The sequence below is a fragment of the Aedes albopictus genome, chromosome 2, assembly GCF_035046485.1.
Source record: "Aedes albopictus strain Foshan chromosome 2, AalbF5, whole genome shotgun sequence".
Classification (NCBI taxonomy): domain Eukaryota; kingdom Metazoa; phylum Arthropoda; class Insecta; order Diptera; family Culicidae; genus Aedes; species Aedes albopictus.
In genome coordinates this window covers 385575549-385585950 of record NC_085137.1, presented here as the reverse complement: position 1 = coordinate 385585950, position 10402 = coordinate 385575549, and positions in this window count along the sequence as shown.

The window sequence follows — 10402 nt, the reverse complement described above, 5'->3', positions numbered from 1 at the left end:
TAATTCTTTGATGTTATTCGGATTATATTTTAATAAGTCTTTGAAATCGTCGTTGTTTTACGGTCGATCAAAGCTAAAAATAGATTTTTAATTTATTAAACGTTTCGAATTCACACAATCAGATTTACTTACAATTATTAGTCTTCCAATCCGAAAACCTCTTTCGAATGGCACAGGCAATTCTATTTTTGTTGACACCGGCTCTGCCTATTAGATTATTTTTGTTATAAATCGTTTGCATGTTTTTAACCAATTTTACTTACGTAGGAATCTAGCTTTTTAATCCAATGTAGATTTTAACCCCACTTTTAGCCTGTTGTGCCTGTCTGAATTTAGATACTGTTTAGATAAATATAGTTTGATTTTAATGTGTCCCACTTACAAAGTATTATTGCAATTCAGGTCGAATTCGCTTTAGGATATTATTTCAATTTAGGATATTCAATTATAACAATTTTTGAGAAAAACGCTGTCTAACAGTGATTTAGTTCACAACCGTATCTCCCTATTTTTCTTCTATTCTTGCCCAGTCATTCGTTGACATTTCTTCCCATTGGACACGTCATCTCGACATCTCCGAGACGTTTCCCATTTTCAATATGTACCGCGCAGTGTGCCCAGCCATGTTGCTTCTAACATGTGTCTTTAGCCCTAAAGAAAATTAATGAACTCCGCAATTGTTTTCATCGTTTGTGCATATGTTGTTAAAGAATACATTCCATTAAAATGATTTTTTTCTTAGACAAATGGTTATGACAGTATATTGAACGCATCTGTCAGGTTGTCTTACTGGCTAACATCCGATTGACGAGCGTCAGATTCTAAGAAGTAGTGAAATCATACTCAATTTATACCGGATGATTATGAAATAAAGTGCACAATATGTGTGAGCAATGGGTTTCACCAAATTTGCTATATAATTTCGCAGACACAATTTTTGCACTTCCACATATGAACTCTCCAACGTTCTGTAAATAACACGTAATTTATTGGGTGTGCAATGAAATTTAGCATGCCCCACCTGACTCGAAATAATATGGACCAAACGCATAGGTCATCTCCGAGCCGCACAACTGGAGAAGACAGCAAAAAAAATGAACACCGCACCAAAGCAACGGGTGCGCTTGGTCAAATACCAAAATAGATCATTTTTGTAAGAGCCGCTGCGTTACCCACTGGCAACAATTGCCCACCCTCGCCTCGAAATGGATATAGGTATCGAGGAACCTGCTGGCTTTGCGTGTTTGACGCAGTGTCATCCTTATGGCCCGGAATTGCCCGCCGTTGCGAAGTATATGGTAGTTTGGGTCTGTCTTAATATAGCGTGAGTAATCGAATATAGGGCCATAAAGCGGAAGCGTCATTCACCGAGACAAAGTTGATGGTGTCTGAGTTCGATTCCTGGTCGATCTAGGAACTTCACGTAATAGAAATTTTCCAGATTTTTTGGACCTTGACTAACTTTGTGCCGTGATACGAAAAAGGAATGCAAAAATGGTTAATTGGCAAATAATAAGGTATATTAATTGGCTACGGTAATAATCATAAAAAATAAACTGAGAAGCAGGGTTATCGTTGAAATAAATAAGCAAGACATAACTAAATTGAAAATCTTTATCTCTTCTATGTCAACTGTGTACTATTGAAAGTCTCTTTTGAAAACTACAAACATTTCATTCGCAATGATGATAGCTACTGTTCATCCTAGCGATCCTAGCTAACACAAAATCTAGTCCCAAATAGAAGAAAAAAGTCTACACATAATTTTCTTACGGCTAAACGAAAATCATCATCAAACCTCTTACTTTATTGTAAAAAATACTTTCCAATCATGCCAATCACGAATTCAATCGCCACAACTCAAGCACAACAAGCAATCGTCTTAGATACTATTGTCGAGCTTTCGCACGATGAAGGCTGCCGATGCCGGCAACCGAGGCGGTTCCAGACGCTTACGATACACTATTTTTTCCTGAAAACAGTTGGTTGCCACGCACTCCCATCAGCTGCCACAACATATCGAAGATGGGTTTATCATCATCAAGTAGTAAAAAGGATATCGACTATAAGTTTTCGGCGCAAACAAAATTTTCTCACGCGTTTTTCTTTCTGTCGGCAGACAGCACAGTCAGCAATAATACAAGTGCCGGTTTTGGGGGTTGGGTTTGGCACCCAGAAAATTGATGATCTTGACTTTGATGTCGAAGTTTTTCATTGAAAGACAATTTTTTCACTAAACATTGTTGATTTTTTGTAAGTTTTATCTGTCCTTCGTGTACGTCGTGTACGATACAATATTGAAATGCTATATGGAAATTTTCTTTGCTTCCCTGCATACTTATCACATTATCACGGTGCATACCTCTACTGATCACATGAAAAGCAAATACCTAAGAAATCATAATCAAAGAAATCTATTGCTACTACTTATTTTAGATACACTGAGAAGTAGCTGGTCTTCTTCCAGTAACCATGTAATGTCTCAAACAAAAAGAAAAACAAAAAACTATGTGGACGCAATTTGTTAGCTGATGTGCATATTGTCAGTTTCCGAAGTGGCCTTACCACTCCCTATGTCCTTGGAAGGCGGGGCAGGGTTGACAACACGCCTATTTTCTGCTGTACTGACAAAAGCAACCCAAGCAACACATATGGTTACAAAACAGTCAAGACAGCGTATGTAAGGGTTACTCAGTAAGTCACAGTGACTTCTGTGCAACCCTTACATGCGCTGCTTTGAGTGTTTTGTAACCATGTGTGTTGCTTGGGAAGAACTAGTACTGTGGATTATTTATTTATTTATTTATTTATTTATTTCGTCAACCGTTTGTAGACTACATACATACATAATTTGTTCTATATTCTATTGTATCGTACAGAGTTGAAATATTGTTTTAACTTCACGCGAGACATGGTCAAGTCGATAGATTCGTAATGCTTATTATAAATTAACATCATTCTATTGATTGGGCTGAATTTCGCATAATTTGTACGATGATGACTGACCGCAAATATGTTTCGATTTCTTAATTGTCGAGTCGGAGTATAAAAATTAAAACAGAATAGCAGATTGCTGCAATCTACACGTTGCGAAACAATGTCATTTACAAATGTTATCATAGCATATTCACGACGTTCCTTTAAAGTTTGTATGATTATTGGCATACAACGTGATTCATAAGAAGGAAGTGGAAATGTTGTCCATCTCAGTTTACGTAGAGCAAATAGCAAAAATTTCTTCTGCACCGATTCTATGCGTTCTTCATGAGTTTTCATAAATGGGGACCAAACAATACTACAATATTCAAGAATCGATCTCACATAAGAAATGTACAATGTTTTGATAGTGTATGGATCGTTAAAGTTGATACTAAATCGCTTTATGAACCCCAGCATGTTGGTAGCTTTATGAATTATTGTATTGTAATGGTCGATAAAACTCATTTTAGTATCTAAGATCACACCTAAGTCTCTAACTCTTTCACATCGTTCAACGATTTGATCCCCTAAGGTCACACTAGTTATATGCTGGTTCCTTTTTCTACTAAAGGTGATAGAATTACATTTTTTAACGTTTAACTGAAGCAAACTTTTATTACACCATATGTAGAACAAACGTATTTCGTTTAGATATATACTAGTGTCTTCTTCACTTTTGATTTCCATGAAAATCTTCATATCATCTGCATAAATTAATATCTTTGAATGCTTGAATATATAATATGCGTCGTTCACATATAAAATGAAAAGAAGAGGACCTAAATGTGAACCCTGGGGAACACCAGACGTTACATTAATGGGTTGAGATTTGCTACCTTCGAAACGTACTGTTTGTTGTCTATTTGTTAAATATGATTGAATCCAAGAAAGCAGTTTATCATCAATTCCTATTTTCGAGAGTTTGAACAGCAATAAAGGGATATCTATGCGGTCAAAAGCTTTACTAAAATCAGTATATAGAGCCTCCACATAATTGCCGTGGTCCATAGCATTTACTGTGAAATTTACAAACTCTAGCAGGTTAGTTGCAGTTGAGCGGCCCTTGAAAAACCCGTGTTGAGAATTCGTTATTCTGTTTTTCACTTGATTAAACATTTTTTTATTAACAATGGATTCAAACAGTTTTGGGATACAAGAAATAATTGCAATTCCACGGTAATTTCGTATGTCGGACTTTTTTTTCCGATTTATATATAGGGATTAAAAATGAGTTTTTCCAAATACTGGGAAATGCAGATGATTCAAGGGACATGTTAAATAGCCAAAATAGAGGAGATGTCAACTCAATTGCAAGAGTTTTCATAAATACTGGGGGAATTCCGTCCGGTCCTGATCCTTTTGAAGCGTCCAAACTTTTTAAACCTGTTAAAACGTCCTCCACATTGATATGACTTACATGAACATCTCTTGAAAATGAGGGCATGAATGAAAAATATTCTAGATCACGATCATTCTCGGAGAAAGTCGTATAGATATCTTGGAAAAATATAGCGAAGAGATCGCAAATCTCCTTAGAGGTTTCAGCCGTTTTTTCATCTAATATCATTTTTGAGGGGAAATTACTTGATTTTGATTTAGTCTTAACATAATTAAAGAAATTTTTTGGACAAGACTTGATTTCGTTCTCAGTTTTCGCATTATACTCTTCGAGTGTTAAACTGATGGCTGTATTTAATTGGTCACATATTTCCATATATTTTTGTAGATTTTCATCAGTGTTATTCTTCTTATACATTTTGTGAGCTTTTTGCTTCCGGTTTCTTAAATTTATGATATTTTTGTTGAACCAGACTGGATGTTTAAAATTTCCATGACGCCTTTTCATTTTAGTAGGAACTTCTTTGTCGATTATTTCATATAATATTTTATAGAAGGTACCAACCGCATTTTCAATATTATCTTCACTTTTCAAGATTGATTGCCAGTCTACCACATTTAATTTATGCTTTATGTTGTCATAGTTTGCTTTATGGTATTCGAATACTTCCTCATATTCATAGTCATTAGATCTTGGAATGTTGTGGACGAATAGAGAATATTCTATGGCAGTATGAAATGCTTCATTACAATTGCGTTGACATCCTGCCTTAGTTTACCCCAGATCTTTCCGGAGACCTTTTTACCATGCCGTGGGCTCAGATCCAAAATAGTAGCCTGCCGCTACGACAACGACATACCAAGGATTCTTCCGCGCGACCACCTGTATGACAGAAGTATCAAGATAACCCCGCTGGTTCGGGAAACGGCTTCCCCATTCCACGGCCCAATTATTGAAGTCATCCGCTATTACCACCGCACCGGTCTTCGCCCTGTCAGCACGGACGCTATACAGTCTAGCATCTGCGTGAACTGCTTGATCGACCAAGCAGGCGCATAACAGCTACAGAAGAAGACTCCATTGACCTTGGCGACCATGAGGCCTTCGTAGGATGTAGACTACGCCGCCATTTCAGAGTCATCCACAACTCAGTTGCCGTTACCGGCCGAAACTCGGTATGGGCCCGATATGATGGCGATATTTGTCCCCCAATCAGCAACCTCCTGATATAGCATTTGCTACGCTACATCACAGTGGTTCAGGTTCAGCTACGTTACCCGAACTGTGACTTGTCAGGTTGTGGCTCTTGTGAAGGCCATATATATTGTGTTCGCAGATTTCCCGGAACAAATCAAGTCTCTCTCTCTCTCTCTCTTCTTGGCGTAACGTCCTCATTGGGACAAAGCCTGCTCTTCTCAGCTTAGTGTTCTATGAGCACTTCCACAGTTATTAACTGAGAGCTTCCTCTGCCAATAACCATTTTGCATGCGTATATCGCGTGGCAGGCACGAAGATACTCTATGCCCAAGGAAGTCAAGGAAGTTTCCTTTACGAAAAGATCCTGGACCAACCGGGAATCGAACCCGCCACCCTCAGCATGGTCATGCTGAATACCCGTGCGTTTACCGCCTCGGCTATATGGGCCCTTAAACAAATCAAGTATTTGGGATGTTTTGTGCAGCCTTGTGCCTTATGACCTTTACCTTCACATTGCCTACAGAGCTTGCTCCTCTCAGTACCTTTACGGCCCCACAACTTGTGTCTCGGCTCTAGGATACTTGAAGCTAAATAACAAAAAAAATCTACATTGAGCATCTCTACCTCTATTGTTAGCGTCTGCTTCTGGTAGCTAAACTGCCGGAACTTTCCGTAGCCGAACAGCTGCGTTGGTCAGCTGCGCCTCGCAATGTTGCCCTCACAACGACACCCTTACCAAAGACCTCTTTCGTCAAACATTTGAAGGTTGTGCAGTTGTGCAGTACTCTGCACGAAATGCCCTGTATGTACTGTGCTTCAATGAGGCCGATGATTTTCTCAGGGACAGCCTTGCAACTGAGGGCTTCCCACATGTTTTCGTGATTGAGACGGTTGAAAGCTTTTTCGTAATCAATGAACAGTAGGTAGAGAGACTCTTGGCATTCATTGATTTGCTCCAGGATGATACGGAGTGTGACAGGTCCACACAGGATCGTCCGGCACGGAATCCTGCTTGCTGCCATCGGAGAGTTGCGTCAATCTGGATCATTTTGCAGAGGATTTTGAGAAGGATACACAGTACCATGATGCCCGTCAATTATCGCATAAAGTATACTTTTTGGGTATCTTTACTAAGACGTCTTGCATCCAGTCGATCGGAAATGTCACGGTTTCCTACATGTTGCAGAATAATTGATGCAGCAGTTGTGCGGATACTACGGGGTCAGCTTTGAGCATATCAGCTGATATGAGATCGACCCCTGGGGCTCTGCTCGAATCAGCATTTCAACTGGTCAGCCGGGTCAGTCAGTAACTGTTCAGACGTATCTTTCACGGGCATTGTAGCATTCATCTTAGTCCTACGAAGAGGAGACGGATGTCGCCGGTTTTAGCGACTTTCTCGCCTTCGTCGGCTACGGAATCAGTCCAACGCTCTTTTGTCCGGTCGACATGAACGTATCACTTCCTTCTCGAGAACCGAATAGCGTTGACGAGCTATGGATTTGGCTCCTTGTGTTTTCGCTCGCTCTACCGCGGCTTTGGCGTCCCTTAGCTTCTATATCTTCCTTCAGGTATCATCTGTGAACCACTGCTTCCTCTTTCACCAGAGGGCGTCTGAGATTTCTAAAATTTAGCCTACGATTTGAACGGGTTGGCAAGCGGTTTAGCCTTAAGCAACGGAAGCCCAAGGGTCTTATGTCGGGGCAGGGGAAGAATGTTTCCACGATCTTCAGCAGCATCTTGGGAGCAATCTGGAGATGCTGGCACGCCCTTCGTTTTGGCCATGCCTAGTCTGTAGGTAATGTGTACTAATATGGCTGCCACAATGGCCGACCTGGTCCACTACTCACGTTTTCAAGAGCACCAAGAGCACCAATCTTGAAAATTCGATTTCAAAAACCAGCCTCGTTATGCAAGTGAGCAAAGACAGGATTAACAAGTGCGGCTTGGTTCGACGCTTCCTTCGTCAGATTCGTGCCTCTAAAGTTGGTGCCTAGCAGAGATTATCGATGCACGTCTGCTTCCGTAACTTTATCTTTTGGTGCCATATACTAAAACCTCTTTTTATGCACTTTGAATTTATGCACCTTTTTTATACCCTGCATAAGAAGAGGAAAAGCTACTCAGATCTAATATTGTGCATAAGAAAATTGGATGTTGACGGTAACTATTGCTACGGCTTCCAGAGGGTCTTTAAAGGGGTGAGCAAAGGGTGGTTAGGAGAAGCTGGCTACTAGGAGATTTCAGGGGGGTCTAGCTTCAAAGGATTTTCGACGGATTCTGGAGGCGTTTTCAAGAGTTTCCGGAGGCCTCACGTGCGTTACATGGGGTTTCGAGGGTTTCGGAAAAATTTCAGGAAGTCTGGAAGCATTTTAGGCTGGTTTCAGAGGAGTTTTGGGGGTCTCATGTGCGTTATATGGGGTCCGAGGGAGCTTCAGCGGGATTTTGGAGAAATTACGAGAAGTTTTAGAGCATATTGGCAGGATTCAGAGGCGTTACGAAATGTCTCAGGTGCGTTAAACGGGTTTTAGGGCAGTTCAGGAAATTTCAGAAGATTTTCAGGGATCCCATCACGATATCTTTTGAAACGCCCCTGAAATGTCCCTTGATTTAAGGGTGTTGTTAGCCACAACAGCCCCTTGTATCAACTACCCCTATAGAAAGCATTAAGCTGATCATATTGCAAGTACGGTGTATTGATTATGCTGGAAGATCTCCGATTGAATCTGTCACAACAGGTGTTCTTGAAACCTCCTTATACGACCCGACCTGAAATGCCTCGAAACACCCCTGAAATGCTATTAAACACCACTAAAACCTCTAAAAACGCCTTTCCAACATCCCTAAACCCTCTAAATACCATTGAAATGTCCCTGAATTTTCCGTATTCCAACTAAAACGCCAACAAAACCTGACAGAACGCTCTTAAACTTCCTTTTGCTGGCGTAGTGTACGGTTTGGGTCAAAAATGACCCTAATGCCAAATAGGAGGGTTAAAAGGCTCCTGAAATCCCTTGAAACAACCCCCTAAAGCGACACTGAAACCCTTTGGAGCCCCCTTTTTTGGGCTCTCTGGGAACACTCAGGAAACCTTCTTAGCCCCACCTCAAATGCCCAGGAGTGATGTGGATTTACTTATAGGTGCGGCGATAGGAAACTAGTCGGCTCTTCCATTCCTACGGTGTTCTTATGGGAGTGACGTCAAGTTTACAAATATGGAACATGACGTCACTTCCATAAGAACGCCGTAGGAATGAAAGAGCCGCCTAGGGGTCGTACACAAATTATGTCACGCTATCAGGAGGGAGGTGGGTTTTGCAGAGCGTGACCAACCATACAAAAAGTCCCATATAAAAAGTGTGACATAGGGGGGAGGGGGGGTTAAAAAAGGTCGATTTCAGCGTGACATAATTTGTGTATCACCCCCTACTTTCCTTTCGCCGAACCTTAGGTAATCCACATCGGCCCAGGAGCAAGCCCTGTTCTCGCGAACTAGATTCCCTCATAAAAGCGTAAACAAATTTTCCTCGTTTTATGCCTTTTTGCCTTTCTCGTACACCGTAGTGTACTGAAAGACTATATGTTCACCTAAAAAATGAATTTTCTATAGAAGGCTCGGAGGGCCAAGTCACATATACCAATCCACTCAGTTCGACGAATTGAGATGATGTCTGTATGTGTGTACGTATGTATGTCTGTGCGCAAAAAAAGTTCACTCGTTTTTAAGGCACTTCCCATTGGCCGATTTTTCGGATTATTGCTCAAATCAAACCGGAATTTTACCGCATTGTTTGCTATTAAAAATGGTTCGTATCGGTCAAGACGTTCCGGAGGTATGGTCATTTCAGTGATCCGGACCAGCACCGGTTTTTTGTAACCTTTAGCGTGGTTGACGAATTTTATGCGTAAATGAACATCAGAGACCAGAAATTCTACGATGTCGGTCCAAAATTCAAGATGGCGGCTGTTAAATAGAGTTTTATGCTCTAAAATCATGCAATATGGGTATATTTGGTATGAGGAAGATGTCCGGACTCCGGAGTCCAAAAATGGCAACCAGAATATCTAAGATGGCGATCTAAAATCTAAGATGGCGGCTCCAAATTCAAGATGGCGACTGTTTAATGGAGTTTTAGGACCTGAATCCATACAATATGGGTACATTTGGTATGGGGAAGAAGTCTGGACCAGTCTTGTTGAGATCACAGTCATGTGAACCTTTTCGCCGATATTCGGCCTTCTTTGTCTCCGACATTCGCCACACTAGCAATCAAACTACTGTACGAAACAAAAATGTCAAACGAATGCACTTCACCATGGTAGCGTCTTCGGGAGACAGTTCGGTTTTTGTTATTCCTGTCTTCTTCCATAATGAGAGCTGTGTTGGAAAAATGTGTGTCGTATTCAATGCAACATGCAAGAATAAACTAATACTAACATTCATAATCGGAATTGACTGTGAATCTATGCAAAAAGCTACAATTAGACAAATGTCATCGTGTCAGACGATATTGATTTGACGCTTTCTTATGTTATTTGACCTTCGTTTTACCGCTCGTGTTTGTGTAAGAGGTAACGGTAGCGCACGATTGTATTATCGTATTTATTTATTGTAAATCAACAGGCTTAACTAGCCCCAATGATTATATGCACTTATCAACTATCATAGAACAAAATCAGCAATAATAATACAAAAACATTTAAACAAAAATAAACTCCGCACAACACAAACTTAATCAAATTGAAAGCAACGAGAACGTAACTTAGGACTAGTAGCGTCCATAGTGCACGAATTCCCGATACATTAGTCTTGCAGGCCATGTTGACTCCAAGGTGGCCTTTTCCCTGACGTTCCAGTCGACACCAACTTTAAACGAAACGTAGCTT